This window comes from Saccostrea echinata, unplaced genomic scaffold (genome assembly GCF_033153115.1).
Source record: "Saccostrea echinata isolate AGI-Se365-2 ecotype Australia unplaced genomic scaffold, CSIRO_AGI_Sech_v1 ptg000024l, whole genome shotgun sequence".
Taxonomy (NCBI): Eukaryota; Metazoa; Mollusca; class Bivalvia; order Ostreida; family Ostreidae; genus Saccostrea; species Saccostrea echinata.
The window spans coordinates 3244109-3263109 of record NW_026889773.1 but is presented as its reverse complement, the minus strand read 5'-3'; the positions used below and the strand labels follow the sequence as shown (position 1 = coordinate 3263109).

Genomic DNA, 19001 nt, shown 5'->3' with positions numbered 1-19001 from the left:
AAATATACCAATCCTAAAACTTTGAATAATTAGCTAACAGTGTTATTGCCAATTAATTTTAAAACATATCTACAAAACATCAAAATGACGTAGCAAAACTTTGTATAAACCAGGAGCCCCTGACTCCAAGGTTTAACAGTACCACGAAGTTACCTGTTCACTCACAAATGTTCATGATAACACATAGAAGTCCGATACTCAAAAATGTTGAAGAAACGGGAAGACCAGAAACCCCTGTTTCATGGCCTAGAGAGTGAATGACTGTTGTCATACAATAATTGCCAGGTGCTTGTATCCTTTGGTGTGATATTCATAATGTTAAAACTGGAACCCGAATATATTTCTTGAAAGCTGTAGACTTCCATCTTCCCATGTTTTGGATTTGGATGTCGGTGGTACCTGAATTTGCAGCAGCTGTAGCTGCCCCAATACGAAAACTGTGTGATTGATATAATTTTGTATCTAATCCACAAAACGAAAGAGAAAGCCGAAGTTGGTCTGTAAAGAATTGGCAGGACACTGGTGAACCGTCCATGTAGGAAAATAAATTGTTCATCTTTAGATTTATATTGTCTTAACTGCATGAATTTTTGCACAGCACTAACTGGGCACATAAGTGGATTTTCTAAGTTTGCTGAGATATGAAGGGTTGTAGGCCTAATCGAATGCTTTGAGTGAGGCACTATCAACTCTATTGATTTTCCTGTGGGAGATGCCAGAAAGGATATATGTTTTGCCAGCAAGTAATGTTGGTTCGACTTCCCAGTTTAAGTAACTTCACCCACACGCAAGAAAGCACAAAAAGCCAATAAGTACATTGCATGAAGAAGTGCATTAATAAAAGCAGAGTTTGTTACATGGGGAATGGAGGCTACAATTTTTGATAATATTGATGGGGTAATTGGTAATCTTGCATCTTGAGAGGGTGCAACCTTGGTTACCCTTGAAGTTGTTTCTTAATAATGAAATGTTGAGTTAAATCTGAATATCCCCCCAACTGAATTATGAAGTCTAAGGCTGATATGTGTGTCCGGGTTGTGGCTGCGGCCAGACCTTTGGTGAAACAGTATGCAATATAAAGGACCAGATGGGACAAAGATGGTGGGAGAGGCGTTGCCCCTGTGTCCACTTTGTCATACAAAAACTGTTGGTACATTTTAAAAATTTTCTTGTACTTAAACCGGGATTCTTCGGAAAGTGATCCAGCGATCAAAAAGTCTGCTGTAGAGACTAGAGATAAAGCAGATCCAGTGGAACTATTGTTGGTTTTTCTTCCATACTGGGGCAATGTGCTCTGAATTGCTGAATCTGTAAACGAGATAAAAATCTGCAGCTGTGTTTAGGAGGCCAGGAATGTGTTCAGCATAAAAATGAAAATTATATTTCAGAGATGTGACCATTAGACGTCTCATTAGCTTCATAAGATTGGTGTCCTTTGATGTATTCTTATTGATGACATGGACCACAGCAATATTATCAGAACGGAATACAATGGAAGCAATAGCTACGTATGGTCCCCACATTTCCATGGCTAACACAATGGGAAAGAATTCCCTTACAGAAATGTGAAGTTCCACCCACTTTTCTGTGAAAGGTCCATAAAACCACCTATGACCAAAGACCCCACCATACCCAGAGTTACTAGCGTCAGTATAGAGATGAAGGGACTCAGATGTATGAGTTATTCCTGAGTGAAAAAGGGCTCTCCCATTGAAATGCTCAATAAAAATCGACCATGCTTGCAAGTCTGCTCGTGCTTCCCTATTTAGTCTTCGATGATTGTAGGATTTTGTTAACCCAAGGGTTAAGTCAATTATTCTTCTCAAGAAAGCTCTACCTCGGGGCACGACTGCACACGCAAAGTTTAGCAGACCAATTAATGACTGCAACTCCCGCAAGGTAGCAGAACGTTCCTTTCTGAAAATGTTTTATTTGTTTTGTAGATCTAAAAGTTTATCTTCAGGTAATCTTATTTCGAACTTGACCGAGTCCAACTCAAAACCTAAAGGATACCTGGATCGCAGTCGCATAAAAACACAAAAACACACAAACAAGACTTCCCCAGACTTCTATTTACCATGGAAAAATGGCGACTGTCGTTATGCGCATGCGCGGCCAACAGCTAGCGTTCTACATTTAGAAATCAGCGCCAAATTCAAACAAAGTAACATATCAACATCCATAAACATGTTATTGTCATAAATATGTTTTTTTTCTATGAGTAAAATTAATACGAAGACTGGCACAATGGCCATTTAAAGTAGGAAGAAATAAAACACACCCTCGGTGTTAGGAGTTCAAAAAAGCCAATAGCCTGCGCAGCTAGGTTAAGGACGCCCATGAAATATACGCCTTAAGTAACATATTCAGGGAAAACGAATACAATTTTAATATTTTTTTTAACAGCATTAGTTTTGATAAATGTGATTTGTGGTGTTTGCACTTGTATATATCGGGTCTCTGCTGAGTTCGGCCAAAGCGACATCGCTTACATCAGCTGTTTGTCACGTGACAGTTTTAAAATTAGAACATATATGTACTACTACAAAGATCGTAAAAGTTCAACGATATACGGGCATTTTTCGGCTATAAAATTTGTTCTGTTTTCTTTGAGACAAATTCCTTAACACGAAAAGTGCTGGGAGCAACTTCGTCGTGCTCGGGAATTGTTTAAAATTTAGCCGTCTTTCTATAAACTCCAGTCAAAAATGTAATTCGCATTGGAATAATGTTACATTACGGAATAAATCAACAATGCACAACCAGCTCCCAGCACTTTTCAGAATAGTAGGAATAATAGCTATACGTGTTTAAAAATTCAGAATTTATAGTGAAGCGGATATCGTTGAACTTTTGATATTTTCGAGGGGCTGGACCTGTCATTCTAGCACGTTACTGTACAAATGTGCTCCCTACGGCTTTATATCAAGTCTACACATTATCAATTTAATTTGACAATAAAATGTGGATTAATATATTTCAGAATATTTCTCTCTTTTGGTCCGACTACGCGTGTTTCGTATTTATTTTTATTTCTACAAACTACGATAAAAGCTTGATCCACGCCTCAAGTACAGAGAAATTGCGTGTCAAACTAAGAAATGACGTCATCTCAGTAAGTACAGCGAGATCAAGCTTGCTTTCATTCTATATACGCTAAGTGCTATTATGGCAAGATAGGTTGCACATCCATTTATTTTTATAATATTTATGATAAACGAAAGTATTTAGTGTGTTTTAAAAAGAAAATATGGTATTTATTCATCGAGATTCATTTGTATTGTTTTAACGTGACGTCATAATAGCTTTACCGAACCTCTGCATAGACTGACGTATATATGGGAGTCCTTAACCTAGCTGCGTGTTCAATAATGAACAAAGGTCATCTTTCATCCACGATTTTAAAAGTGTAAAACTACCTATCCGATCCATTTCTTCTTCTAAATGCTTTGACTATACTTTTCTGAGCATAAGTGGTTTTTTTTAATTATTTTTTATCAGTATGTTAAAGATTTTTTAATCCACTATAACACACACGACACCTTGCGACAGCGCGGTAGAATACACAAAAGGAACTACATACGCTTTCAATACACTAGGAACACCAAAATGCATATTTTTGGCTCAGTGTAATTAGAAACAATTTTCCCATTTATTTGTTGTAAAAAATATAAGAATTCTACTTTTAGAAATTCATTTTTACCACGAATATTTATGAGCGTTATAGAATTTTCCATGTCGAAGGGCTCTTACGGTGAAATGCCTGAAATGCGCTAGATTTATTAAAAATGTGAATGAATTTCTAATGAGAGAAATTTAATGAATATAAATATGCATTGAATACCTATTTCTGTATGCCAATAATATTGTGTTATACAATGATTTACCATAAACGCTCCTTAGTTAAATTGAAAGATAATAAAAGGAATATGAGATAAATCTAAAAAGAATATAGTAGCAAAATGTTAATGAATTAAGATGATAACTAACAGTTGTCAAGTTCAACAGCCCATTGAAACAATATCAATATGGAACAGAGCAAACACGGACCTCTAAAAGCATCTGAGGTGGGATCAGATGCCATGGAGGAGAAAGCAACGGGTCACCTCCGCATTATGCTCCTTGTCATGATAAGGTAAGCGAAAAAAACGTAGACAATTTAGTGCACAAATAATGGCAGAACAATCAGTATAAAAAAGTCAGTCAATATTCGACTTAATGATAGATTGTATTTGGTAACAAGGTCATTGTATCCACCATACGATTTGAGAAATATTGATTTCAATCGAGACTGTTAATATTCGTTTTAGAAATTGTTCGTACGTAGCATGCTCTTCCATATCGAAATAAATGGGAGACATAAACTCCATGTGCAGGTGATAAGGGTTTATTGTTACATAAATAAGGGATTTCGACGATATAAAGTCATCACGCTGATCATTAAGTTTTTTTTTGTAAAATCAATTTGAGTTTTCTCAAGAACAACTTAGAATAATATCATTCTGAATTTCCACCTGACTATTTCATCTGATGGACTACGCTCAGACCCATTGTTTGCCTGTTGAAATTATCTGAGATTCATCTTCAATAAAGTCTGTTTCTGTACATGCTTGTTCATCCTCTTTCCCATTCATAGGACATTGGCGATTATTTTATTTTCGCCAGAAAGTGTCTGTTTCTTTAATAGACCAAATTATCTCTTCTTTTTATTTTAACATTCGAAGCATCTGAGGTCATCAATTTCATTTTCTTCAATTGCCTTTAAACCGTTCACGGTAGCTCAGTCGGTAGAGCGCTCGCTCCGTGATCGGGAGGTCGTGAGTTCGAATCTCTGCCGCGACAGACCTAAGTCGATAAAAAATGGGTAGCAACTGTTCCTTCGCCATGCGCTCGGCACTTTGAAGTGAAAGTTGCGGGTCCTTCGGATGAGACCTTAAAAACCGAGGCCCCGTGTCACGGCAGGCGTTGGCACGATAAAGATCCATCACTGCTCAATGGCCCTGAGTGCCGAGTAAAGGTCAAAATTTGAAGCCCTTCACCGGTATATGGTGACGTCTCTATGTGAGTGAAAGATTCTCGAATGGGACGTAAAACAATATATACAATCAATTGCCTTTAAGGAAATGACTTTTTCATCTGCCTGTAACGTGATGGTTTTTTCATAATCTGATACTCTCCTCATTCTTGATATTTCCAAAGTATGATGTGTACGAGAGTCACTGTTTGCTAAACTGTAAGGTCGTGAGGAGAAACGCCTTGGGCGATCAAACCCTTGTATAGTATTTGTTTTTGATATTGTCTTTGAGGCTATTGAACCCTTATGTGCGATCACTTCATGTTCTCCTTTCAGTTGAGGACATTCAATATGGTCTTCTATCTTCTCATCTATTAAACTTTCTCGACAAACTCCTTTATCAGAAAGTTTACGATTCATATTTATTATTCTATATTGAATTTCGTTTTTCAGTTTCCTTCTCGTTTTGATTTCAATCCAGTCATATTTTGTCTTCATTATCTCGAGATATATAGAAAAATTAATAGATCTCATGAGTCACACAATAAATAATGCGCATTAATTTGCAGGAGTTGTTAAATAATATACATCATCCAAACTATTTTACACAAAATAAGATTATATTTACTGTCAACATTTCATTTTTTTAAAACATTATAAAGCTTAAAATTATAATTTAAGTGCAAAAACAGTCAAGTCAATTGTACCACTGCTCAGTAAGATGCACACTGACCCCAATTTTTCTTTGCAATTCGAGTCACGCTATATGCCATTGAGTAGTTATCTAAAATGTATTTCTCAAAAATACACAATGTATCTCATATCTGGCGTGACACACCTTAAATAAAAACTTGAATAATGTAATCTTGATTTGTCAAAAACCATTCAAATGTGGAGATGTTTTAATTTTTGTCAAAAACCATTTAAATGTGGAGATGCTTTAACATATTTTCCATATAATGAGGATCATTAATACTTTTGACCTTGTAAAAATTATGCAGCAAAGTATGTGGTTTGTTCCTCAAATGAAGGAAAAATGTTTGTTTCTAGGAAGGGCATTGAATTTTTTTTATGCAAATCTGATTTAAACTAACATTTTATGTATTGAAGATTATATTTAGCAATAAATTTTATATAACCGTCAACAAAATGTTTACAACATTGCGAAATGAATGTAAATATACATCTGTTAGAAATATTTTATGGCATATAAATGTAACATCATTTCAGTTTACTTGATTCAAAATAAGAACCTTATATCATGAAACACAACTACTCTAATATACTCATAACATTATTAACCAACGATAAGGAAGAAATATGACGAATAAAAATGCATAAAAATAACCAAAAATATCCCTTTGAAAATTATATACATATTGTATAAGAAAATGTTTTCACTGTTATTCTAAAATTACACATATAAAGAGGAAATTCCATGTTTTCTGGTTAGATAGGGAATTCATTTCGCAAGCGGGATAAGATTCTTTTTTTTTTAATTTTCACAAGTGCGAAGTACGGGTAGAAATATAAAAAAAAATATTCTGTTTCACAAGTGAAATAAATTCCATGTTCAAGTACAAAAAATTGAAATTTCGGTTTATTACATTTTCTTTGATTCTCCATTTGCCCCTGTCCTTTCGTAACAAAGTTCATAGGATGTGACATCAAAGTGGAGCGGAAGAGACGTCATTGTTTAGTGATTCTAAGATTAAAACCAAAATAAACATGGACTTCAACAGTTTGTCTCTCTCAGGATGGTTTATTTACTCTCTCAATCTTTTAACAAGCCAGGTTGTATTTTTACAACACTCTATGTAAAGGGAAGTAAACTCTCGAGTTTGATATTCATTCACACCTTGACAAAATATCATTTTTTTCAATAAATAAATTACAGTATTTCACTGTTGGTAATGTAATAAACTGGATTAAGTATATTCCAAACTGTATAATATCACGCACGATCAAATTATGGTTTGCTTTGACTTATTCAAGTCAAAGCAAAGCATAATTTGATCGTGTGTGATATTATATATTTTGGAATACATTTAATCATCTTTTTTCCCTCCGATCACTTAGTATTAAATGATCTTTTATATTATTAAAAAATAATTTTAAATTGCCTTTCATTAAAATAAAAGAAAAAAAAAACTAGGAAGTCTGTGAGCCAATGCTCACTAATAATACCCCCGCTTTGATGTGAATATACACTCTGATGTGAATGTACACAAGTACAGTTAGGGACATGCACAGGGATAAACAGGAAGTTGACAACAGATTGACACTGGATTCAAACAAAAATAAATCCCGCCATATGACATGCCTAAACAAACAGTGTGCTAAAATTCCATACATCTGCAATGAGTAATTATTGACAAAAGTGCGACAAATATGTTATGTATGATACGGACAGACACACGAATAAACCGGAAGTTGACATCGGATTCGTACAAAAATGAATCCCAACATATGGCACGCCTCAACAAAGTAAGAGGTGATATTTCAAGCCTCTGCAATGAGTAGTTGCTGAGAAAACTGTGATGAAAAATTTGTTACGGACGGACAGACAGACAGCTAGACACACAAGGCAATTAACACACATACACTAATATTAAAATTCTCTAACTTATTCAAAGTGAAACATATTTTAAAAATAAAGAATTGAACTAGGAATCTGTCCCTAATAAAAATTTAGCATGCTTTATTTCATAAATTTCACGACCAACAGCTCAACATTTCGATCGACCTACACAAGAAAAACGATGACATTGTTTTACTTTGTCGAGGTAAAACGTATGCAGGGAATACAGGTGACATCCTGTTTATACAGGTAGGTATACACAAGCCAGTGCGGTTCCCTCGGGGCTTCACGGCCGCTTCAATTAAGCTCCACCCCTCACCAAACTTACCTGAGGAAAACCGACCGATTGAAAACCTCGGCCTTTAAACAGTATACCCCCCTCTCCTTCGGAGCGGGGGTATAAATATCAGTGAATCTAAAAATCAGATATTCTCATAGCCATTCAAAACAAATTGAACTTTGAATAAATGTAAACTTACATCAATCAGTATTGTGAAAAAAAATAATTGCATGATATAAGCACAAAATAACCCACAAGGGGTGTCATCATGGCAAGTTTTGACTGTTACTAGTGTCTATATTGTGAAAGTAAATGGATCACATCTTCCGAGTTACGATTTCTCTCAACAAACGATTTAATCAACCTAGTTCCTCTTCAATTTTTTTTAAACTTTGATAATTCATTCAATTTGAAAGCTGCATGTATGATAATCTTCAAATTGAAGAAACATGAAAATTATTGTTTTCTCTGATTGCGTTTTACAGGATGTTTAAGAAAACGTATTCCCACATTAATGAATTATTTACAAAACAAAAGTTTTATTTCATGGTACCGGTATGTCTTCTGGCAATATACATTTTGATATAAACACAACATACTGTAATGTGATTATCGTTTTTTATTACGTTATCTAAAGGCAGGTAGCAATGATTTTTTTTATGATAAAAGAGACCGCTATATTGTTGAACTGTATAATGCAAAAGGAAAACTGACAAAACTAGTGAATAGAATTTTTGTAAAAGAATTTCCTTCTATGGAAAGAAATTGTTTAAATTCTGTTTAAATTTGAGCAATATTTGACACCAGAGACAAAATACAGCTAAATAAATAGCAAAAAAAAAAAACAAAGCAACCATTTTGAATGCATTCTGAAATGTCGTTAAATCGAAAACTGCTGTAAAATATTAAAATATTAAAGCAGTAAGAAGATCAAATTTTGTCAATATGATTAGAACTTATTTTATGAGAAGTGAAATACATGGAGATAACGAACAGTATTCAAGCTCAAAAGTCCATTAAACAATACAAATTTTGGAGTAGAGCACACACGGTTCTCTAAAACATCAGAGGTGGGATCAGGTGCCAACCGGTCACACCCGCCGTGTGCTCCTTGTCATGATCGGGAAATAACGGAAAAATCCGTCGACAATTCAGTGTGATAATAATGGCCTAATAATTAGTATTAAAAACGTTAGTCAGCATTTGACTCAATGATAAATTGTCAAGGTCATTGTATCGACCATAGAACTTACGAAATGATGACTTTCAAATGACTTCAAGTAAACATGTAGGACTCCAAAATGCGATGGGACTCCAAAGTCCGATGGTCACGCCAAAGTCCGATGGTGCGGAAAAACGATTGACGTTTGTGACGTCATAATACTCCTGCGCAAAACTGCAATGCCGCGCCATGCCAAGGTCTTAAATAAGTATTATGCGAAAACTAACACTTATCTCTCGGATAGGTGCGAACCTAACCCCAATCGCTCGAAAAGTGTGTAACAACTATAACCTCGATATCTCGGGTGGTTGCAAGACAAACCCTAATCACTCGACTAGGGTGCGAGGACAAACCCTAAATCTTTCGGGTTAGTGCGAAGCAAGGACTAACCCTAATATCTCTAATGGGTGCAAGCGATAAGCAAAATCAGTAAAATTGTATGCGAGGACGAATACTGAACTGATGGCTTTTGAATGCAGGACAACGGCGTCAAGATTGACGTCGGAATATTGTGACGTCATAAACGTTGATTGTTTCTCCGCTCCATCGGACTTCAGCGTGTCAGACCATCGCACTTTAGCGCAGCGCTTCTCATAGGAAACGAGCCATCGGACTTTGGCGTGACCATCGGACTTTGGCGTCCGTACCGACATCAAACCATCGGGGTTTGGCGCAGACCATCTGACTTTGGAGTCTTTCAAACATAATAATTCAGCATGATTCACATACCATCTTTCAAATTAAAAAATTTTTGAAAAAGTTTCTACATTCATGCACCTAATTTAAACTAAGGTGGGGGGGGGGGGTTCGTAAAATTTCCACAAATATTTAGTCTTTATCTAGCGATTTCTTGTCCTTTTCAATACCATTCATCCTTGCAAACGTTCACTTTCATAATGTGAGGATTTAATTTTTTTCTAATGTTTGTAGAATTTTCTTTTCTTTTATTGCATCCGTACAATTTGTTGCTGAGAGAGATTTTTTTTTTCAAAACCAAATATATAATTGAATGATGTTACCTGTATTCCATTAGCATTATTGAAGATCTTTTTTTACGATTTTGAGGTATTTTAGAAATAAGCGTACTGCTGCCAGGTTCCTGTGAAGTAAAACCTTTAGCCTTTTCTGCATAATATTATTTTTTGTTTCTCTTATTAACTTTTTCGACAGATTTCTTTACCGGTAGACTGCTATGAAAACTTTGATAGACATTCTTTTTTATTTGTCTTTAACCTTTTTGTTTCTATGGGCTTCTATCAGTCGTAAATGTCATGAGTTCTCTACTTTCACAGACAAAATATAGTTTATCTCAAATTTTAGAAAACAAATTGATAAAGGCGCAGATTGATCACTGTAGGGTATTTTTTTTTAAACAAACTTTTACATTTGGCTCTGCTACTAAGGCATTTTTATTGTCATCAACATCTTCATAGACATTAATCACAAATGCATGTTCTGGAACTGTGTTTATATTTCGTGCTTTGGGACCGACACCACATTCGCAGAGGGTGCATTTACTGTGTATATCGTGCATTTCAAAAAACGCTGAGATCGGAGTAGTTGTTCTCGTATGAATTCTCATTTAATCTTTGTACCCTGTTTTGAGTTTCTTCTGATGTTTCAATATTTCCACTTTCATATCCGTGCTCCTCATGATTTTCTTCAATCAGAAAGGGGTTGCTGTCATTCATCTCAATTGCACAAATGTATGTGATATCAAAGTTCAACGAATAATTCTAATTGCTTTGTCACTAAAAATGATTGGGAGAACGTGTTGCTATGAATAAGGGTTTGTCATTTTTATGAAAACCCATGCTTTTGCAGACGACTTTCTAAATAAAGACTTACCCATTGAGTTAGGTTGGTAATGATTTACTTCTCTTTTGACAGCATTGCGTCTGTAAAGCCTATTCAAATAACATTACAGTCTATGTATTAAAAAGTTAATAAAACTGATATCATTACATTTGATTACTGAATACGTATTCTCATAACAAGTTTCTGCCCTAAGTCTTAATATTCAGATCGTAATGTTTGTAGATTGTGTTACCTAGACTTAATGTAGAGCAGAATGATGACGATGAAAATGGTTATGATGGATCCAAGTAGAACGTATGCTACGTTTACCCAAGCATTGTTGTTTTGATCTGTTTACAAGGAAAATGACTTCTCAAAATCTTTTCTCTTTTTTAAGTTAAATGTTTAAAATTTCTTGCATTAACTTTGACTTGAACTTTATTTTAATGCTGGTTCCAGAATGAATACAAATTCATTGTACAGTATCAATATCGGAAAAATGTATGCTTCTTAATTCAACAAAAAAATTTAAAAGGTTTCACATAGATTAACTACAAATCCCTTTTTATTTAAATTGAATACTTAAGAGGTTTAAAAAAAAAGCAGAAAAAAAACAAATATGCCTTTGTCCAAGTATTTATAATTTAAAAACAATCGTGTACTAACCAGCCAGAACATAACTGTGTTTTGGACAACCATATGTCCTGCTACACATTTCAATATCACACCTACATTTTGATTGACATAACTTTCCAAAGTATCCTGGAATACATTCACCAGTACAATTGATGCCATATGTGCCATGAGGACATTCTGCATAGAAATATGGGTCATTTAAGGTTCAAAGCAAGGTAATCACACATACCCTCGATTTCAGATACATGTATTAAAGATTTGCAAGAAACATAGTATGGAACATACCAACACATGAACCATTCCAATGATCGTAATAGTTGAGGCAGCACCTTTACACAAAAAGCATCATAATTAACGAAAAAATTATATATTATTACATTGGTTTTAATTATAATTATATTAAAATATACTACCTTTCTCCACATTTATTTAACTGAACTGCTGTTGTAGAAATGTACAAAAATAATGATCCCAAATATACTCTTCTTGTGAATTCAACCATTTTACATCTAAGAATGTCATACACATTATTTAATGTCCTATGTATGTCTACACTGTTTAAACTATCAGATATTTCCAATGCATATATACTCTTTAATATTTTTCTAATTAGCTCTTAATATAGTACATTGCTCAGGTTCAGAGTGGCAATTTGTTGTTTCATGGTGTACCATCAAGGAAACAAAGATAAAGTACGCAGTTCAGGTACACATTTTAGGATTTTTCCTTGGCATTTCCTCTTAAAATGAATTGTAAAGAAATGTATAAGGAAGTTCTTTAAGCGTGCTCGATAAATGTGTACTATTTCAAGTTCGAACTATATTTCCACGATTCTGCACAAAGTTAGTCCAAGAAATTTCAAACCTGAATTATAGTTTTGTAAAGTACTTCCATATGAATTGAAAATATATGGTTTGAGTACCGTGTACTCTGGTTTGTTTGTAAATACCTTATTTCGATATTTGATTGTTTTGGGTTTAAAATGAAATGACATTGTAAATCTATAATTTGATAAATATTAATGAAAAGAATTTTGTGCACTATTTTAATTTCTGTCTTCTTAACAAAATTCATTAACTTTTCAAAATATAACTGCTGGGAATAATACATTTATAAGAAAAAGCACTTTACAAATCATTACTCATCTTAAAATTACCATCAAAAGTTGTAAACTATGCAAATCTCTCTCTCTCTCTCTCTCTCTCTCTCTCTCTCTCTCTCTCTCTCTCTCTCTCTCTCTCAATATGTTCTTGGAATACAATGGGCACTAATTGCTCTCCTTTGATTGCGGACTTGTTCATATATCTTTAAGATACATGGAAAGACGTAAACTCCTGCCTTGGACTTCAGTTCAACCTTTCAACATCAATGTCGCTCAGCTACAGCTACAGCTTCAACTTAGAACAAGACGGTTTATAGCAAAATTGGAGTAAAGATTATTGGAAAGAAGCAGGTGAAAGGTTAAAAAGAAATGCAGATGAACTGAAAATGAGTGCCAAAAAGTAACTTCATAACAAAGTCCGAAACATTCTTGCCAAAATCTAGAGTTATGTTTATATAACTATTTTAAAAAGTATTTAATAAATAGAATGAATTTTTCCAAAAAATATATATATATATATATAAGGACAGGGATAGTATGTTAAATTTTTGTTAATAACATCTAATTATTAGAGATTTTATAACAGTTGTGACATAACTTTTTGATCAACTCTGTTATGATAATTTTGTTTCACTTGCATTGATTTATACTCTTTTTTTAATTTTTTTTTCTCTGTAATTAGCTGAATAAAGACACTTTTATGATTCTAATTCCAAGTAGTCTAATTATAATCTTGTCTATGTTGAACTTATTCCAATTTTGGCAAACAAAAAGGACCAATTTATAAAAAAAAAAAAAAAAAAAAAAACGCAAAAAATATAATACATCATACATGTTTGGTAGATGGTATTCAGAATTGCTAAAATACATGTTTATTTTCATTTTCAGGAAGACATGATCAATAAATGGTGAACTTTCAGTATTGCAAACTAAAATGATATTTGCTTAAGGCCTCTTTATAATTACTTTTGATATTGAAACCAATTATATCAAATAAAGGTGTAAATCTTAAATCGTAGAGGTGTTACTATTTTTCTTTTTTCAACATAGAAAAAAAGGCAACCAAGTACTGGTGAACAGAAATCAGTGATCAATTTATAAGAAAAATACGCAGATCAGCGCTTATTTAATTTGTCGTAAATCGCATGAATTGATAACAAACAAATAAATATATTGTATATTTCAATTTAATTTATTGAAGTTCTAGGAAAAGATAATTCTAACTGCATAAAATACCAAGGAATGAGAACTCTTTACTGTGCCATGATTGGAGAGTCCATAAGAATCATTGTTCCTTAAAGAATAAAATCATATGTATTAGCATCTCTACATTGCTTAGTCTGTTTATGACTGCTCGACAGGAGATTATCACTCCTCCATGGCACCTGATCCCACTTCTAAATTTTGAGGTCCGTGTTTCCCTTGCTCCTGATTTGTATCGTTTCATTGGACTTTCGAGATTGAATACTGTTCGTTATCTTCATATTTCATCATATCAATTAAGCTCCTAAAGTTCACAACAGGAGTAATAGTTTGTGTGACAAATGTACGCAATTAAGATAAAGATTTCGGGGTTTTTTTGTTTTTGTTTTTTTTTTTTTGTATCACTTGTACCTTCCTCGTGTTATGTATCAGAAAGCTAAGTCAATGATATAACATTACTGTTCATTACTGTTCACTGCTTGAACTGGGATTGTACATGATTCCTCATAAATAACTCTCTTTCTTTTCATCACTTGGCTGTACTCATCTGAGGAACCATCTTCGACTACGACATTAATTTTGTTTTCTCGAAGTTAAATTGATCGAATGTTCTCCAATTTGATTTCCATTTAAGATACTCTTCCTTATGTTCATCACTTTCATAATGTAAAGTTTAATTTTTTTCGAACTCAGAAATTTTGTTGAATGGTGTTATCCAAATAGTACTACTGGAACGTTCATTGTAATTTGTCATATTTTGGTCTTGTTCCAAGAGGTGTAAGATTGCCATGTTCTGGTGACGTTGAATCTTTAAGGCTTTCTGTTTTATCTTTCAATGCTACAACTACTTTTGATTCTCTTTGACAGGTTGCTTTATTTCGTAGACGGATGACTCTGTCACAGATATTCCTTTTGCTTGTCTCTAATATTCTTATTTCCATGTCTTCCGGAAAATAAAGTTATTTCAAAGTTAAGACTTAGGGTAAAGCATTGTGCAAAGACAAACCATTGTATTATTTCGAATTCTTAGAATTCTTAGAAAGACAAATAATTTGTGATTTCTCCGGAAAACTTGTATATAGTTTTGGGATGAAGTAATTTTAGCGATTTTATGAAGTCAAATGAGCTAGTCATACACTTTTCTAATTGCTAAAATTCTGCTTATATGGTACATTTTGACACCTGACTCTGCTATAAAGACAGTCTTTATTGTCATCAACATCTTCATAAACAACAATGACAAATGAATGCTCTGGCACTGTGTCAAAGGTGCGTGATTTGGGATCACCTCCATTTTGGCCCGATTTATCAAGACACATTGTGCATTTGGGAAAACAATTGGTTATTGTAGCTATTTTCAATGGAGTTTGCATGTAAACTTGGTATCACGTATTAAGATTCTTCGGAAGTTTCAGCATTTTCGCTATCATATCAATATTCTTCATGATTTTCTTGAAACAAAAAATGTTTGTCAACCACTTCAATGGTAAAGATTCGTGTTATATCACTATTGGTAAATTTGTGTGATGACTTTAAAGCATCAATTAATTGAAATAATTCTTTCCGTTATTTCCCGATCATGACAAGGAGCACACGGCGGGAGGCACCGGTCGGCAGGGGATGCTCACTCCCCCATGGCACCTGATCCCATGTACCTCTGATGTTTGGATGTCTGTGTTTGCTCTGCTCCTATTTTGTATTGTTTAATGGACTTCTGAGCTTGAATACTGTTCGTTATCTCCATATATTTCATAAGCAGACTGTCATAAAACGAAAATTGTGTTTTTTTAATGACTCTCCTTTCCTTTATTGTTGCCTTGTTTCTTGTTTATTTTAAGACTTGTGATTATGTTACGTGTATTACAATTTTTTCTTAGGAGAACGTACCTGTTGTATTAATTTGGCTATGATGAATTTCTCTTTTGATGATATTTCGTTTATGAAACCTATTTTAAGTAATTGCACCCTGTTTATGAAAAAAAAAACTTCTGACGTAGGTCTAACTGAATTGAAATTATTAAATGATTTTTTTCATCATCTTTAACATGCTTAATTAACATCCATTTAGCAATTGGTTACCGATACTTAATGAAGATGATCAGGGTGGCAATAAGAATAGCTGTGTTACCGATACTTAATGAAGATGATCAGGGTGACAATAAAAAATAGCTGTGATGAGGCCAATAAGAGCGTATATTAAATTTATCAAAAAGTCACTTTTTTCTTCTCCTACAAAGAAAACATAATCATACACTTCTTCTCACTAATTATTAAGGTTAGTAGTTTAAACATTTTGCTCTATAATTTTAGCTTAAACCTCAGCTTGGTGCATATGTTAATTCTTGGTATTTTATATAACCTTTAATCTAACATTGATTGCCAGTATCTGAAATAGCTCCTAAACTTGCTCATTGATGAAAAATACTGGAATTTACCTTAATCTCCCTTCTAAAATTTATCAAAAATATTAAGGGGGGTCATATTGAATTCATTTGGTAATAGAATGTAAGGGATACGAATGTCTTTGCGAAATATATGTTATTTCTAAATAAAAAATACGTTCTTACCGAGTCGCATGTGTCTATCATTCCGACAACCATATTCATTACCACACTTTTCATAATCACAGCGACATTTATTTATACAGAGCTTTCCAAAATTAGGGACACATTCACCTGTGCAATTAACAATATGTGTACCTAGAGGACATAAGAATTTGAGATTCGTGAATATTCCAATTGCACAGCCATTTTAAACCTTTATTTTTAATGTTTACATGTGATTGCGCCCATGACAAAAGGGCCTTATGGCAATTTCGCTAAAACAGAGAAATAACGTCATAAAGAAATGACGTTGCAGATGGTGAGCGTCAACGCAGATTTTTTATCCACGTGTTTTACGTTTTGACACGTCTAGCTCACTTTTGTCGTTGTTCTCAACATTGAAATAATTATTTATTTTCATTTATATCTTTAATTCACGACTTGATCTTCTAGTCCACTGATATTAATTAAAATATTTAGAATTTTATTCGAGACCCGTTTCTTTACTACATGTTATTGTAGCTTTACATGTATACGTCTCTGATCTGGGCTATGTATTACCTCTACATGTATAGAAGCTTCAGACAAGGTGATTTTCTGGATAATTGAATATGGATGAACGAATGCGATTTTGATATATAGACAAATTGAAGTTATTTGTTAGACACGGGTATATTATCAAAATATTGCAGAGGAAATCGTTTTCCTGTATAAGATCCGCCCCACCATTCTCAACACATCGATCATTTAAACATTGAAGCATTGGTACATCGTGCATAATTTTTTGTTGTAAAATGCTTTAATTGCCAAAAATTTGAAACTGATCACACTTCTTCCAACAGAAAAGAAAAGTATTCTTGTAAGTTTACACAAATCTAGCGAAAGTACGAACGTGATATTATTTTTAAGAACTATAAATAAAAACAAGAGAGGTAACTCTGACAAGCGAGATACTAGAGAGGTACCAGAGAGGGACGTTCTCTTCCTTTTTTTAACACCATTCAAAATCAACATACTCATACAAATTTGCTCCCGTAGTATAAAAAAATATTTATTTTTTTTTTAAATCTACTTATCATCAGTTAAAAAAAACGTTTTAATAGTAAGTATTATATTTAGATTTTCTTTAAAAGTATTTTTGAAAGCTGCTGTCAAAGTGAAAGAGAAAAAAATATAGAATAAGAAATAGATGTTACATTGAACCAGACTTTCATTTATTTTTTAAATCTGTTACATGTACATCTATTTATTTTAACATGAAATTATTTTTTAAAATAACTTGAATTTTATTTTTTTTTTCAGCAATAATGATCATAAATTTAAATAAAATAAAATGAAATTAAAAAAAAAAATTTAAAAAAAAATTGTCTTATTTTTGTTGTTGCCACTTCCGATGTAAGTACTTGAAAACAAACAAAAACTACCGAATGAAATAAAATTATTCTAATTGTTCTACCTTAAGAAAAGTTTACATGTATGTATACCTGATGTGTGTGTGTGAGAGAGGGAGAGAGAAAGCGAGAGAGAGAGAGAGAGATGTTACATTAAATCCAGTTTATTAATGTGAAATGTGAAACTTTAATGAAAAGGCGAATTTTCAAAAACACAACAATATCGTATTATGAAAAGAAATCTCTACCTCTTTTTTTTTCTTTTGCTGTCTATTTATTTTCAGTAACTCGAAAATATAACATTTTGGTACTCGTGCTGTGCATAAAAAAGTTCAAAGGTTTTAGCTTTATCTGCAGTTTTTAGTCACTTAAAAGTCAAATACATGTAATCCTTGTCATTCATAGAATCTCAGCATTGCATGTCATTACAGTTCTATTATCAATCTAAAACTCGTTTTCTTATTGAAATAATAATCTCAGTTATCGGTTTAGTATGATATAGCTTAACTTGCCGTTGAATTATATAAACGGGCTGATTTTGTTATATGGATTTATTGAAATAAATCTTGTTAAGATCAAATTAATCTTGTTAAGATCAAATTGTATTTAAACATGCATTGTGCAAATTAAATTAAATGCTAAAAATATACTGCACAAAAGACAAAGAATATGTTTGCAAGTTTTTATTTTTGTGGCGGTGCAAAAGACCGGGGAAGAGGGCTAGGGTCATTTTATATTACCGGGACCTAACTACTTTACAGTGTATCTGTAAAGCTTTACAAGGATAAGCATATCCAAGTCTCTGGCATAGGGCCAGAATGGAATTTTTAAATTGTAAAACTTCATATACAATAACATTTGAAAACAATAACATTAGAATTTCAAACGATAATGAAGCCGCGAGAAATGGGGGGAGGGGGGATTCTACACACACCATCACATAACAATATTTACATGTACCTAAATGTGTGCCACATCGTAAAAATTTGTCATTCAAAAACTCAGCCAGTCAAGGAATATTATGAACCAGTCGCATTTCACTGACTGGATATATAAAACTTTCAATTAATTTTTACATACCCCCAGCCGAAAAGTCTAATAAATAATCTGCATGCCATTGCTTCATAACAACAACATTTATATAATTATTTATGATTTATTTCTTTGAAAAATCTATTTGATATTTATTTAAAAAAATGACATATTGATTTCATTCAAAGTTCGGATAAAAT

General features: G+C 33.2%; 1 long non-coding RNA gene across 1 annotated transcript in view; it reads left to right on the top strand.

Annotated features, from left to right (window-relative positions):
- LOC133191713 (uncharacterized) overlaps positions 1-17527 on the top strand; it is a 136440-nt gene extending 118913 nt beyond the window's left edge. The window contains exon 3 of the long non-coding RNA XR_009721729.1: positions 17512-17527. This is a non-coding gene — a long non-coding RNA (uncharacterized LOC133191713). The remainder of the gene's footprint in view (positions 1-17511) is intronic.
- Positions 17528-19001: the final 1474 nt, after the last annotated feature.